The 6,116-nt window shown below is 49.6% G+C and overlaps 2 non-coding genes across 2 annotated transcripts; both read left to right on the top strand.

The window, feature by feature from the left end:
* The first annotated feature begins 4,137 nt into the window (after positions 1–4,137).
* Positions 4,138–4,211, top strand: Trnas-gga (transfer RNA serine (anticodon GGA)). Its single transcript has one exon. It is a non-coding gene; the product is annotated as a tRNA-Ser (tRNA).
* Positions 4,212–4,416: 205 nt separating this feature from the next.
* On the top strand, positions 4,417–4,490 carry Trnas-gga (transfer RNA serine (anticodon GGA)). The gene has a single exon. It is a non-coding gene; the product is annotated as a tRNA-Ser (tRNA).
* The last annotated feature ends 1,626 nt before the right edge of the window (positions 4,491–6,116 follow it).

Raw genomic sequence — 6,116 nt, 5'->3', positions numbered from 1 at the left:
ATTCCCGGCCATGGCGGCCGCATTTTGGGAGGGCAGGAATGCAAAGATCGCCCGCCTGCTTACATTTAGGTGCATGTAAAAGAACACAAGGTTGTTCAAATTAACACAAAGTCCCCCACTACGGCGCGCCTCGCAATCATAATACCTGTGGTTTTACCTCCAAAACCACTGTATGATTTTGAGGGACGTCGTAGTGGAGCGCTCCGGAAATTTTCACCATCTTGGTGTTCTTCAACGTGCACGGATATCGCACAGTAAACGGGCCTTTAGCATTTCACCTCCACCGAAATGCGACTGCTGTGGCCAGGATCAAACCCGCGACCTTCGGGTCAGCAGCCGAGCACCGAACACCACCGCGGGGGACGGCAATCATAGCGTGCTTTTGACATGTAACATTTGAGTAATTTTCATTACCCATAGACATATATTACTGACTTGAGGCATATCTACAGTCACATACAACTTAAGAAGTCCGGAAGGCATCGTCCTGACGTCATGGCACAACTTCAAAGCGCTAAAAAACATAACCTCTGTCTTGTGTATCGCTCTGTCTTGTGTACGATCCGCCGTTAACAGATCCTGCGAGCACCTCATGCAACAGAGTGTTCAGAACCAGGTTCACAAGTTGCGAAGCGCGGGGTATCCTAATTCAGTGATTGCCTCCGCTGCCCAGAAGGCTCTCAGGTTAGCCAAGTTGGAAGGCAAAAGTAAGCAGGCGAATGAGCCGCTCAATCAACGGCCCTCTGTGATTATTCCGTATTTTCACGGATTTTCGCACCGCTTGAAGAAAGTGGCCGCCCGGCACGACGTTGATGTCGTTTTTTCTGCAAAGAACAAGCTAAGTGCTATATGTCCTGCTTTGCGGAAACGCCTTGGCACTAAGGAGCGTGCCAAAAGTAATCGATGCAAGGTGAAACATGGCTTGCAGTTTGTGCCCTGTAACAGGGGGCTGTGTACCACATTCCTTTCGCTGTGTGGACGGTGCTATGTTGGACAGTCGGGCCGATGCCTGAATGTTAGGCTTAGAGAGCACCACATGCTCCCTCAAAGGACGGCCTATTCGCACCTGGCGATGCATTGCCGTGATTGCGGATGTGAACCTGGTTTATCTGACACTTCAGTAATTTTCAGACACGATAATAAACTAACAAGGGAGATAGTCGAAGCCTATCTGATTAAAGAGAAAGGCGACGGGTGTGTCAGCCAGCCTTCACTGAGTCTGTTGGAATGCGAATTTAATCTACATGCAGAAATCTGGCGTCATACCAAGTGATTTTGTGGTGTTTTTCTTGGGCTTTTCTGAGCAGTCTGCGCAAGTGTGCACGCATGTGCGCCATCTAATAGGGTTACCTTTTTTCCAATCTTGTAATAAATTTTCAGTTTCAAGTTAGCGCTCGTCGTGTCCACTCTTTTTCGTTTTGTCCCTGTTTTTTAGCGCTTTGAAGTTGTGCCATGATGTCTTACAAACTCGCCCAAGCTTCCGTGCTTCTAAGATTAATCGTCCTGACGGCCGAAGTGTGGCAACCGATCACCTCCGCAGCTAAAGAGGTTGCCCAGCTCATCCACTCGGCAATGTTCTCCGGAGGTGGGGTCACCGACAGCGCGGGTCATTATGTTAGACTGGAGCGCGCGCCCATCGGTGCTGACTTGTGTGCCTCTGCCTTTGAGGACGAAATGTCGCGGACTTCTTAAGTTGCATCCGACTATAATTAGCACAAAAAAATCCCCGCATATCAACGAAGTGAATGATGATGAAGGAGCTTCCTCCAGAGGTTAAATCCGGTAAACCGTGAATCGTATGTACATCTGCTCAATCATCATCATATAAAGAAGTGACACGAGAATTGTTGTGGTGTGATCGTACATACATATTATTACGCACTGTTTATAATTTACATATTGATGCACTATATACACAGATTTACATATTGATGCAGTATATACATTTTGTTCAAGAGGTGATTTACGGATCCCATAGGCTCGGGGCCACATAAGCTCGGGGGGGGGGGGGGGGGAGCGGTCGCTTACCTTGCAGCTGTGGCGGAAACTGCGATGTAGGAAATCACGCTGAAAGCAAGCATCGGCGCCGCCAACCTTAGGTAGCGACTGATTCAGGCACTTGGCCGCTGCATCTCGCGCCTGTGCCCATTCGAGGTCCGCTTTGTCGACGCTTCCGCGCTGCTTCTGCTTCGCGGGCTCTCAGCTCGGGGTCCGCTTGTCATTGCGCCCACTTCGCTGCGGCCCTCGCGGGCCCGCGCCACCTCCGGGTCAGCTTGTCGACGAGCCCGTTTAGCAACAGGTCTCTGCTAGGGCAGCGCATTCGTCAGTGTATAGCAAGCATTACTCAGCTACGCCGCACACCGTGACAAGCGCGCAGTCCAAGGTAAATGTAAATGGTAGCGAAGCTTCCATAGAAGCCCATACGTTCAGAAAATAGCTGCTCATCAGCTGCTCATGGGGCTTGGCGCCATCTGTGTGAGGAGGGAACACTTCCGGCGGAACAAAAAATAAAGCGGATGTGACGCAATATCCGGTAAAAAAGTGACGTCATTTTGTTGGCACTAGCGCGAAATTTGACCTCAAAATATTTTTCCTAGGCCCCTCATCACTAAGGACTCGCGCTACAGCGAGCCGGCAAGCCTTTGGCGAATGCGCTTGAAGCCAACGCTAGCTAAACTAGTATCGACCCGTGAATAAACAGCCGTGTTTAAGTGTACCGTCGTGGAATTCGCCTTGGTTTTACCAGGAAGCTTTATTCTCTGAGCTTTTATTCTGCGTTCGTGTGATCTTCCACAGCGTGAATAACGTAGGCAGCAGCGTACATCTCATATTTGCAGCGTTGCTTATTTGCTTCGCACATGCGCAGGGGACTTAAGAGCGCATTGCATGCGTGCTTCAGTTCTAACGAGAAGAAATGACGCCTGGCCACGCCAAAATAATGATATTTCAGTTTTATTCAATGGTCACAATAAAGCAATTTAACACACCCTACACAATGAGCAACAAATGTCATAAGTACAAAAGGTGCGTACACTACGTGCACTATGTTTTGCCTTTTGTTCCGATAAATTAACCTTACGTGTAACGTATCAAGACATGCGAATTGTAGCGATCGTAGCGCGACAGATAACTTAGCGATCTGCTCACCGATAACCGGAAATATAGTAGGCACCGCATGTTCACGAAGGAAACCGGGCAGCAGGAATACTGATCCATGAAAATCCAGCAAGCACACTACTCCGAACCGTTGCCCCCGGTGTCTTATCTAGAAGAGAGGGCTCGCCAGGCGTACGCGTGTTGCTATTGCATCCTTGGAACACCACATCGTTTCCGCTAGTACCGAGGAAAGCGTTCGGCGTGAAATGTTAGCCGCCTCGTGCCGTTGTCCGTTGAACACCGTAGCCAACACGTTCACCAATGATGAAACGCACATCGCAACTTCGCGCACACAAAAATCAAATTCTCACCACAATAATTCACAGCACGCATGCAAGTGCGAAACACCAGCACACCTGAGGGGGTGTGTCGCCGCAGGACGAACTTTACGCGCGCCTTTCCGAACACTACAAGGACTGCGTCGCAGAGCAATGGCATGTGTCATTCTTTAGAGGGCGCTAATAAGAAGATTTTTGATAATGCATATACATTTTCATGAATTCTTTGTACACTGGATCTAAATAAATGTTATTCTGAAATAAATCTCGGTCATAAAATATAAATATTATTTTGTTGTTGAATGAAATTAGGTTTCTTGTTATTAGTGTTTGTTCCCACCACACCTAGTCGCGCTTCAATCGCTACTCCCATAACTCCCCATGCTGATGTCGCTGACAATAGGATCTGAACCGCTTTTCGCCCGAAGCTTCGCGACCTATTTGGATAGACCTTGCGCAGTCCCCGTAGCATTCACCTTTTATAAATCAGTTTTGCGGAATCCCGCAAGGCGGCGGAAGGGTTAAGAAAGGGAAAATAGACAGCCACCCGTTTGTAGCACGAAGCCACAAGGAAATCCATACGGATTTCTCAGAAATAAAGCCTCTTAGTTGCCGAAAAATTCGTCCTGGTCCGGGGATCGAACCCGGGACCAACGCCTTTCCGGGGCGGTCGCTCTACCAATTGAGCTGCCAATTGCTAGCTTCCTGGTTAGCTCAATTGGTAGAGCGACCGCCCCGGAAAGGCGTTGGTCCCGGGTTCGATCCCCGGACCAGGACGAATTTTTCGGCAACTAAGAGGCTTTATTTCTGAGAAATCCGTATGGATTTCCTTGTGGCTTCGTGCTACAAATGGGTGGCTGTCTATTTTCCCTTTCTTAACCCTTCCGCCACCTTGCGGGATTCCGCAAAACTGATTTGCAATATGTGTCCAGTTGCTTCGAGTTGTCGATAAAATTCGCCCCCGCGCTGCCAATTGCTAGCTTCCTGGTTAGCTCAATTGGTAGAGCGACCGCCCCGGAAAGGCGTTGGTCCCGGGTTCGATCCCCGGACCAGGACGAATTTTTCGGCAACTAAGAGGCTTTATTTCTGAGAAATCCGTATGGATTTCCTTGTGGCTTCGTGCTACAAATGGGTGGCTGTCTATTTTCCCTTTCATTCACCTTTTACTGCCGGTGTCGATGTCGAAGAACACGGGGATAGAGGGCAGAGAAAGCCTCGAGCAAAAAAATGTGAATAACTATGTGGGTGCCCGCCAGCGCGAAGACTTCAAGCATATGTCATCAAGTGCAACATGGCATGGTTGAGTTCACCTGCTATTCCGAAAGCGTTACAGCAGGCACATTATTTACGTGTTGTCTACAAGATCCTTGATATTGTTACGTCCTCAATAGTTGATTAGTGTTTATTGACGGAAGGCTAGGAAGGCGAGCGCGCGCAGGACCAAGCTGCTTAGAGAGCTTCCACTTTCACACTACAAGCTCCTTGCTTCTCTTCCTAGTGCGGCACATACGCCGCATAATATTTCCCCCCTTGCAGACGAAGGGCGCCGCACCTTTCAAGCAGCATCTCGCCTACTAAAAGGTTTCAAGCCAGCCACATGCGTGTCCTCTGTCTTGGCGGAGCGTCTTCCACTAGCTTTGAGATGTGCTATACGATAGTCCACTGCACTCAGGCGGTCAAGGACAACGAATGGTCCAGTGTACTGGGCGAGCAGTTTTTGGCACGAGCTACGCTTGAGCAAAGGCTTCCACACCAACACGAAGTCTCCCAGATCATACGTGACGTGTCGCTGCTTGCTGTCTAAAGGCAACTACCGTATCTAGTGTATAACGTGGGGGTCGAACGTACAGGAGCAAGAAACAGCTGTAGCCGGTGGTCTCAGGCTGGGCAGTATTAAAGGCATACGTGACGAAAGGTAAGACGTCGTCCCAGTTCGTAAGATTGGATGCGTATATTGAAATAATGTTCACCAGTGTCCGATTGTTCGCTCGATGAGGCCATTCGTCTACGGATGATAAGGCGTCGAGTGTCTGAGTTCGCAGCCACACGTACGGAGGAGTTTCTCGACAACGTCTGCCATGAACTGACTTCCAGGGTCACTTATGATGACCCGAGGAGGTCCATGACATAGTATGATGGAATGTAGGAAGAAGGAGGACACTTGACCAGCAGTCGCAGTTGGCAGGGCGGGCGTCTCACAGTACTGAGTAAGATGGTCAGCGCACACCACAATCTATCGGTTGCTTTCAACGAGCAGGGAAAAGGGCCTCTAAGGTCAATACTATCTTGTTCAAATGAATAACTGGGAGGTGTCACAGGTTGTAGATGCCGGCCGAGGCTGCTTTGAGAGGATTGTGCGCCTGGCATTTGGTACGACAGGCCACGCACAACTCAACCGAGTGGCGCATGCGTGGCCAGTAAAAGCGTTCCCGTTTACGATGAGGAGTACGTGCCATTCCAGGTGACCCGAAGTGGCGTCATCGTGCATGGAACGCTAAACAGATGAACGTAGCGCCTCCAGAACCACCAGCAGGAAGCGGGCACCCATGCGGGAGATGGTCTTCTTGTACAGTAATCCATCACGAACGCAAAAGCGGCAGTCCAAAGTGGAGGATAGGGTGAAAACAAATAACGGATTCAAGCTCTCGCCTTTCCGCTGTTCAGTTTCGAAGGTGGCCTTAT

Source organism: Rhipicephalus sanguineus, chromosome 3 (genome assembly GCF_013339695.2).
Source record: "Rhipicephalus sanguineus isolate Rsan-2018 chromosome 3, BIME_Rsan_1.4, whole genome shotgun sequence".
NCBI classification, from domain to species: Eukaryota; Metazoa; Arthropoda; class Arachnida; order Ixodida; family Ixodidae; genus Rhipicephalus; species Rhipicephalus sanguineus.
Note: the sequence above shows the minus strand (reverse complement) of the source record. Positions and strands in the feature narration are given on the sequence as shown.